The sequence below is a fragment of the Stegostoma tigrinum genome, chromosome 16, assembly GCF_030684315.1.
Source record: "Stegostoma tigrinum isolate sSteTig4 chromosome 16, sSteTig4.hap1, whole genome shotgun sequence".
In the NCBI taxonomy this organism is placed as follows: Eukaryota; Metazoa; Chordata; class Chondrichthyes; order Orectolobiformes; family Stegostomatidae; genus Stegostoma; species Stegostoma tigrinum.
The window spans coordinates 61,295,331-61,305,435 of NC_081369.1; positions in this window are offsets into that span (position 1 = coordinate 61,295,331).

The window sequence follows — 10,105 nt, forward strand, 5'->3', positions numbered from 1 at the left end:
TAGTTTTTCTTTTAGCTCTCGCAGCCACAAAATATTGGAGTCCATTGGGCAGCGAGGTTCAGTAAAAGATTCCTCTGACTTTCTCTGAAATCTCTGTCTGGATGTTGTTCCCTCCTGCCTGTAAGAATCTGTGTTTGTATTTAGCTTTTTTTGCCAAGGGGGTGTGTTTATGGGATGTTACATATATTGGAACAGCTCCTGACCTAAGCCGCAGTATTGTGGGTCTGTTAGGTTTTCTGAAAGCTATTCTAAATTCCACTTTCTAGTGTTCATGTTTCAACTGTGGTGTTTAAACAAATTCTGTTTTAATTAAAGTTTGACCAGTTGCCTCAGACCTGGAACACTCACTTCACATCTACCTTTAAAATAAGAAAATGTTAGGGCCTAGGCTACCTGCTTAAAATATTTTGAGGGGCTCTGGCCTTGTCAATAACACTGTCATCTTATCAATGGGAGAGATTTGAAACCAGATGAAAAATATTATTATTGAATAATTAATCTCAGCCACACAAAAAGTGCATCAAGACATTACACTCACAGTTTTCATCGGGATCAAAAAAACCACTTGATCATACTTCTTTTTCATCAGTAAGGTTGGAGAGTTACCAACTGCGCTGGCATTCATTCCCCATCCAAAAGGTTAAACAAAGACTAAATAGACTCAATTAGGAATGGGCATTGCCCCTTTAAGACAGAGATGTGAAAACTTGTTTTTTGTGTCAGAGAATTGTGAGTTTTTGGAATTTCCTTCCTTAAAAGGCTGTGGAAACAGAATCTTTACAGATGTTTAAGGCAGAGGGAGATAGATTCCTGATTGCCAAGGGAATAAAAGATTATCCGGGGGTATGCAGGAATGTCGAGCGGAAATTAAGAACATAGAACATAGAACATTACGGCACAGTACAGGCCCTTCGGCCCTCGATGTTGTGCCGACCTGTCATACCGATCTCAAGCCCATCTAACCGACACTATTCCATGTACGTCCATATGCTTGTCCAATGACGACTTAAATGTACCTAAAGTTGGCAAATCTACTACCGTTGCAGGCAAACGTTCCATACCCTTACTACCCTCTGAGTAAAGAAACTACCTCTGACATCTGTCCTATATCTTTCACCCCTCAATTTAAAGCTATGCCCCCTCATGCTCACTGTCACCATCCTAGGAAAAAGGTTCTCCCTATCCACCCTATCTAACCCTCTGATTATTTGATATGTTCCTATTAAGTCACCTCTCAACCTTCTTCTCTCTAATGAAAACAGCCTCAAGTCCCTCAGCCTTTCCTCGTAAGACCTTCCCTCCATACCAGGCAACATCCGAGTAAACCTCCTCTGCACCCTTTCCAAAGCTTCCACATCCTTCTTATAATGCGGTGACCAGAACTGTACGCAATACTCCAAGTGCGGCTGCACCAGAGTTTTGTGCGGCCGCACTTGGAGTATTGCGTACAGTTAAAATGAGATCTTATTGAGTGGTGGTGCATGGTTGATATCTGAGTGACCTACTCTTGCTCCTTGGTCATATATTCGTGTGTTCCTGTGTAGAAACACATCTTAGTAAAGTACAACATAAGCAGAAAAAATAGACACAAGATTAAAATAAAGAACGAGACTAGGACACAAAGTCTGGCCAAGGAGAAGGTAATAGGCACAAGGAAAAAGCCAAGTCTTCACAATCAATCAGCTTGAAACGACAATGCATATGAATAATGCTGAATTTATACAGTATGGGACGCAACTGAATGAACAGATGGGGTATCTATTAGCCTACGCTTGTAAATTGCCCGGGTAAAATCATGAGGGCATGGATAGGGGTGAATAGACAAGATCTTTTTCCCAGGGTAGGGGAGGTTTTATACAGGATGGTATACTTGATAAATATGTGGAGGTACCAACTAGAAAGCAGGCCATCTCAGACTAGGTACTGTGTAATGAGAAAGTATTCATTGCCAATCTAGCTATGTGAGACCCCTTGGGGAATAATGACCAGAACATATTAGATTTTTTTATCCAGATGGAGAGTGAATTTGTTGTTTTGGAGACGAGGGTGCTGAACCTTAATAAAGGAAACTATGAGGATATGAGGCATGAGTTGTCCTTGATAGATTGGAGAGACCTACTTAAAGAAATGACAGTGGATAGACATTGGTAAACTTTCAAGGAACGCATGGGGGAACAGCAACAACTGTTTATGTCTGTCACAAGAGCAAAATGGGTAAGAGTGCCAATCCACAGCTGACAAAGGAATTAAAAGATAGCATCTGATTCAATGAAGAAGCATACCGATTGGCCAAGAGAAATAATAAATCTGAGGATTGGAAGCAGTTGAGAATTCAACAAAGAAGGACCAAGAGATTCATTAAGAAGGAGAAAATGGAAGTACAAAATTAAATTTGCTGGAACATAAAGACTGACGCTAAGACTTGTTATATGTAATAGAAGAGAAAGAGATTAAAAAAGACAAATGTAGGTCCCCCTCAGACAGGAATGGGAGACCGTATAATACGGGACAAAGAAATGGCTGAGTACATACTTTGGTTCTGTTTTCACAAACGAGGATACAAAACAGATGTCAGGATTGTTGGAGGATATAAGATTTAGTGAGAGGGAAGATCTGCAGGAGATCAATATTAGTAGAGAAGTGGTCCTGAGGCAATTGTTGAGATTGAAGGGAGATAAATCCCCAGGGCCTGATAAACTAGATCTAGAAAAAATAGATGAATTGGTGGCCACCTTCCAGGATTCTGTAGAATCTAGAACAGTCCCTGCAGATTGCTGGGCGTTTAATGTCATTCCAATATTCAAAAAGGGAGGGAGAGAGAAAACAGAGAATTACAGAAAGGTGAGCCTAACTTCGGTAATGAGAAAATTCTTGAATTCTTTGTCAAGGATTTTACAACAGAGCATTTAAAAAGCAGTGGCAGGATCAGACGGAGTCAGCATGGATTTATGAAGGGGACATCATGTTTGACAAATCTGTTGGAATTCTATGAAAATGAAACTAGCAGAGTTGAGAAGGGGGAGCCATTCGATGTAGTATATTTGGATTTTCAGAAAGCATTTGGCAAGTCCCTCATAAGAGGTTAATGTGCAAGATTAAAGCACATGGGACTAGGGAAAATATATTGAGATGGATAAGAAACTGGTTGGCAGAAAGGAAACAAAGAGTAGGAATTAATGGGTCATTTTCAAATTGGCTGGCAGTAACTATTGAGGTGCCACAAGGATTGGTGCTGGGACCCCAACTATTCACAAGATATATTCATGATTTGGATAAGGGAACAAAATGTAACATCTCCAAGTTTGCAGATGATACCAAGTTGGGTGGGAGGGTGAACTGCGACGAGGATGCAGAAATCCTTCAGCATGACTTGGGCAGGTTGGGTGAGTGGGCAAATCAATGGCAGGCGCAGTATAATTTGGATAAATGTGAGGTTATTCACTTTGGAAACAAAAATAATGCAGAAGATTACTACCTGAATGGCTGTAAATTGGGAGAGGGCAGTGTGCAATGGGTCCTGGCTGTTCCTTGTGCCCCAGTTGCTGAAGGTAAGCATGTAGGTGCAGCAGGTGATGAAGAAAGTGAATGGTATGTTGGCTTTCATTGCGAGAGCTTTCAAGTGCAGGAGCAGAGATGTGTTGCTGGAGTTATACAAGGCCTTGGTGAGATCACACCTGGAAAGTTGTGCGTGGTTTTGGTCTCCTTTTCTGAGGAGGAATGCTCTTGCTCTTGATGGAGTGCAGGGAAGGTTTACCAGGCTGATTCTGGGGAAGGTGAGTCTGACATATGAGGAGAGATTGACTATATTGGGATTGTTTTTGCTGGAGTTCAGACAAATGGAGGGTGGGGACGATCTCACAAATACTTATAAAATTCTAACAGGGCTGGACAGGGTAGATGCAGGGAGGATGTTTCCAATGGTGGATGTGTCCAGGACCAGGGGCCACTGTGTGAGGATTCATGGTATGCCATTTCAGACAGAGATGAGGGGACATTTCTTCCCCCAGAGAGTGGTGAGCCTGTGGAACTGATTACCACAGGAAGTAGTTGACGACAAGAATTTGAATGTATTCAAGAAGCAACTAGGTACTGCATCCCCATCCCCACCCCTGTCTGCTTTCCGGAGAGACCACTCTCTCCGTGACTCCGTTGTTCGCTCTACACTGCCCTCCAACCCCACCACACCCGGCACCTTCCCCTGCAACCGCAGGAAATGCTGCACTTGCCCCCACACCCCCTCCCTATCCCAGGCCCCAAGATGACTTTCCACATTAAGCAGAGGTTCACCTGCACATCTGCCAATGTGGTATACTGCATCCACTGTACCCGGTGTGGCTTCCTCTACATTGGGGAAGCCAAGCGGAGGCTTGGGGACTGCTTTGCAGAACACCTCCGCTCGGTTCGCGATAAACAACTGCACCTCCCAGTCGCAAACCATTTCCACTCCCCCTCCCATTCTTTAGATGACATGCCCATCATGGGCCTCCTGCAGTGCCACAATGGTGCCACCCGAAGGTTGCAGGAACAGCAACTCATATTCCGCTTGGGAGCCCTGCAGCCCAATGGTATCAATGTGGACTTCACCAGCTTCAAAATCTCCCCTTCCCCCACCGCATCCCAAAACCAGCCCAGATCGTCCCCTCCCCCCACTGCTTCACACAACCAGCCCAGCTCTTCCCCTCCACCCACTGCATCCCAAAACCAGTCCAACCTGCCTCTGCCTCCCTAACCTGTTCTTCCTCTCACCCATCCCTTCCTCCCACCCCAAGCCGCACCTCCATCTCCTACCTACTAAACTCATCCCACCTCCTTGACCTGTCCGTCTTCCCTGGACTGACCTATCCCCTCCCTACCTCCCCACCTATACTCTCCTCTCCACCTATCTTCTTTTCTCTCCATCTTCGGTCCGCCTCCCCATCTCTCTCTATTTATTCCAGAACCCTCACCCCATCCCCCTCTCTGATGAAGGGTCTAGGCCCGAAACGTCAGCTTTTGTGCTCCTGAGATGCTGCTGGGCCTGCTGTGTTCATCCAGCCTCACATTTCATTATCTTGGATTCTCCACCATCTGCAGTTCCCATTATCACTCAGAGGCACTGCACGTGGGGTGAATGGAATCAAAGGTTATTGGGAGAAAGCAGGATTCGGGTTTTACATTGGATGATCAGCCATGATTGTGAAGAATAATCGAGCAAGCTCGAAGGGCCGAATGGCCTCCTCATCTTCCTATCTTCTATGTTTTTATGTTTCTATGTATGAGTCCAAAACTAGAGGTCATTGATTTAAGGTGAGATGAGAAAGATTTAAAAGGGACCTGAGGGGCAACTTTTTCACAGAGAGGGTGGTGCATGTATGGAATGGGCTCCCAGAGGAAGTGGTGGAGGCTGGTACAGTTACAACATTTAAAAGGCATCTGGATCGGTCATTGAGTAGGAAGGGTTTAGAGGCATATGGGCCCGATGCTGGCAAATGGGACCTGATCAGTTTAGGATATCTGGTCAATGTAGATGGGTTGGACAGAAATGCCTGTTTCCATGATTTATAACTCTCTGACTTTATAACTAAAACTGAATACATGCTTAAGATGAGAATGCATTGGTTTCTCGCATCAATGTCGGACTGTTTTAAGGCTGGCTCTCGTACCCTAAGCTTGAGTAGATGTTTATATCCTGCACTTGAGTCTGCTGGTGGTTTGTCAAGTTGTACCATAATATCATCCCTAACTACCTCTTGAGAAGGTGACGATTGGCTTCCTTCTAGAATTTCTGTACTCCATATGTTGCATATGCCTCCACAGATAGAACACGCCAGTGCAGGAATGACAGGACACTTCCAGGATTGTATGTAACTGAGGGGAACTAGCAGCTAGCGCTAGGACCATGCTTGACCTTCTAAATGAGCGATGCTGTGGGTTTGGAAGCTGTGATTAAAAGAATCTTGGTGAATTGTAGAAGTGTATCTTGTAAATGGAATGAACTGCAGCCACTGCATGGCAATGGTTGAGGGAATTAAATTTATCTGCCCTCAGTAAACATTCCCAGTGGATTACCCTACCAGTTGGGAACATCAATTCTTAAAACAATGTACACAGCTCTCAGGAACAAAGGGGCAAAATAACCCTCTGTCCCACCTCTGCCTGGTTACATGCTACAGATCCATGTTCGTCTCTGCTGAGCAGAAGCAGCAGTAAATCATCTCATGTACATTGCTGGTGGAAACGATAGCATTGCCAGCAATGCAACAGAAGCTCTAAGGACATTTCCTGCCCTTGTTCTCAGCCAGAAATGAATGAGTCTCTCTTAACAATTTGGCCTGCCAAATCCATGAAAGGTTTGGACAGAGCTCTGAAGGGAATATCAGTTCTAATGGAACTAAAACCGGGTCCAATTTTTTGCATGCAGAAACCGAAATAGTAGATATCAAAGTCGACTTTAACAAGCTATCTTCTGTCGAACTTGTTGAATCACATCAACGGAAATACTTCTGTAACTGGTCTGTCAGCATAACAGAAAGAATTGAACAATGTCAAATGTCATCACAGAAACTTGGTATGTCACCATGCATGCATCGTGTTTATTTGGAAACTTTGGCCTTCACTTTAATAAGGAGCAGAGAGTCAGTGTATTGAACATGCAGTGCCAGGAAATGGCTGATTGAGCCTGTATCACTCTTGCTCTGTTATTGCTGACCTCAGCAACACCACTACACACAGGCATTACTCAGCGTGATCAGTGAAGGCAGTATGAGGGGGAAATGGGAGTGGGTAGGAGGTCAATTGTGACTTAACCCAGAGATATCCACTGGTCGGGATCCCATTTCCAAGTCCCGTACGCAGGTGGGAGGTTTTGACAGAGCTAACACAGGAAGACCGTTACCACTTGTGGGAAGAACAGGATGAGTGGTCATCAAGATGACAACAAGATGAGATGCCACATGGAAACTGGAGCAGCAACTCATATTCCACCTCAGGGGCCCTCCAATCCAACGGTCTCAATGTGGAGTTAATCAGTTTCAAAACGTCCCCAACCCCAGCCTCATCCCATGACCAACCCTCCCTCTCATCCCCGCCTCCTTGACATGACACAATCTTCTCTCCCACTTATCCTCCCCATCCACCTCACTAACCAAATCCCCACCACTGCCAACCTGCACTCACCTATCACCATCCCAACTACTTGTCCCAGCCCTACCTCGTTGCTTCTCTATTTATTTCTGAGCTCCCTTCCCCCTCCCCCATTTCTGAAGACGGGTCCTGATTGGAAACATGAGCTTTCCTGGTCCTATGATGCTGCCTGTGTTCCTCCAGCTCTGCACTGTGTTACCTCTGACTCCAGCATCAGCAGTTCTTGCTATCTCTATGTGGTCATCAAAGTCTGATGTCTTTTAGGGAATCAAAGCAGGGAATTCAGAAGAAACATCTTTTCCCAGAGAGTGGAGCGAATGTCAAACTCATTGCCTTGGGAGGTAGTTTAAGTTGTAATTGAAATCAGCAGGTGACCAGGCAGACAATCCGCTTGTGGAGTCATGGAGTCATATAACACAGAAACAGACCATTCAGTCTGATTTGTCCATGCTATCCTATCCTTAATTGATTCCCGAGAATTCAGTGCTTAACTTGAAATGCAATAGTGAAACTATGGGAAAAGAAATGGCTGCTGATATTGAAATCTCAAGTTAAAACTCGGTAAGTGCTTGGGAATCCTGGTTCCAAAGTTTTCCATCAATGTATAAATGTGTAAACGTCTGCAAGGGTTAATGTTAGAAATGCATTAAGTACCACCCAATATGGACTCATGCAGAGGAACAGATTTGTATCTAGAAAGAGTAAGACCTGACATTGTGGTCTCCCTCAAAACCTGGGTAATGGTGTCTATCACACCAATGTTATACACACTTGCTTGCTATCGTGAAATAAACTACATCAGGCTAAAGTGACGAGCCTCGCTTCATTAGACCAGCAAGTGGGTCCCATTCCCACGAGACAGCAAGTAGGCCCCAGAAGAGATGATGCCGGCAGTATGTTTACCAGATGGGTGCCACATTATGATGAGCTGTGGTGAGGTTTCTACATAGAATGTGGAGGCAGTGGTGTGGACTTCATTTAGCTGCAGAATACAAAGCCTGCTTGTTGTGGAGGCCTGAAGCTTCATCAGACACAGCTTGAGGAAGACTGCTTGAGGAGATGAACAACAGTGGGGAGAAGTGAACATTCAGGAATTCAATAGAAGGCAACCTCATGCCAAGCTTCAACAGGGCAGAATTGGTAGTCGATAGTTAGAAGCATTTTGGACCTAATGAGAGATGGGTAACAGTGAGTGTGGGGTCAGACCTCCGTAGAGCTAGATAGCTGTCAGACCAAGGCAGTTACAATGTTTAACTTCAATGGATTCTGTATCATGGCACAGAATAGCAAGAATCCCAGATAGCTACTCTCACAAAGGAGATGAAGTGGAAGGGTGGCATTGATGATTAATAATTACCAACGCAGCATCTCATGAATGAATAAAAAAAAACTTCAAGAGGAGATAATCAAAGTTATTCCTGTGGGAAATCCAGACCTAACCTTTTGGCAAGAAGATATTTGTGTCAATGGATTTCTCACTAATCTTAGCGTTGCTACAGGAGGCAGTCTTAATATATTCTGACATAGTGTTGAAAGAAGCATTGTTTACAGCACTGCAAGCACTTGGTTCAGCACGTATGGCTTTTATGGTTCAAAGATCATAAGGCACAGGAGCAGAATTGGTCACTTCGGGGCATTGAGTCTGCTCCACCATTTGATCATGGCAGATACACTTCCTTAACCCCATTTTCCTGCCTTATCCCCATTGCCCTTGATCCCCTTACCAATCACAGAATCCCTACAGTGTCAAAGCAGGCCATTTGGCCCATTGAGTCCCACACTGACCGTCTAAAGTACGTCCTGCCCAGAACCACCCCCTACCCTATCCCTGTAAACCTGTATTTCCCGTGGCTAACTCAACTAGCCTTCCCATCCCTGGGCACAATGGGCAATTTCACATAACCAATCCACCTACCTTGCACATCTTTGGACTATGTGAGAAAACAGGAGCACACAGAGGAAACCAGCGCAGATACAAGGAGAACACGCAAACTCTGCAAAGACAGTAACCCAAGGGTAGGGTCGAACCAGGGTCTCTGGTGCTGTGAGGCAGCAGTACTAACCACTGAGCTACCATACCACTCAGTGGCCAAAATAGATCAAGAATCTATTTATTTCTGTCTTGAATATACTCAATGACTTGACCTCCACAGCTCTCTGCGACAATGGGTTCAAAAGATTCATCACCCTCTGTCTGAAGAAATTCCTCCTCATCTTATTGCTAATGTGTTGCACTTTCGCTCTGAGGCTGTGCTCTTGGGTCCTAGTCTTTCCTACCAGTAGAAACATCTTCTCCACATCCCCTCGATCATGGTCTCTCAGTATTCTGTAGGTGTTAATAGGATCACTCCTCAGCTTTCTCAGCTCCATCAAATATAAACTCTGAGTCCTCGCCCGCTCCTCATATAACAAGCCCTTCACCCCCGGGATCATTCTTGTAAACTTCCTCTGGAACCCACTCCAATGCCAAAAAAAAGGCAATGCCCCCAGTTCCTTCATTCAACTCCTTCATATATAACGTGAATAGTTGTGGTCCCGCTACTGACCCCTGTAGAACCCCTATAGAACTAGTCACCTGCTGCCATCCTGAATAAAAAAAGATGCCTTTACTCTCGTTCTCTGCCTCTTGGCTGTCAGCTGATCCTCTATTTCCCTCATGTTTTAAATAAGAATGCTACATTAGCCATTCCCCAGTCCACTGACACACTCCCAGACTCCAAAAATTCCTAAAAGCTCACCAGCAATGCCTCTACAAGCTCCTCAGCTATCTCCTTCAGAACTTTGGGGTGTAGTCCATTTGGTTTGGGTGATTTATTCACCATCAGAACTTTCAGCCTCCCTATTACCTTCTTCTCAGTGATGGTGACTACACTCACGCCTGTCCCCTGACTCTCTTTATGTTCCATTATGCAGCTGGTACCTTCTCTTCTCAAAACTGATGCAAAGTGCATATTCAGTTCCTCGGTCATAATCACTGAATCTC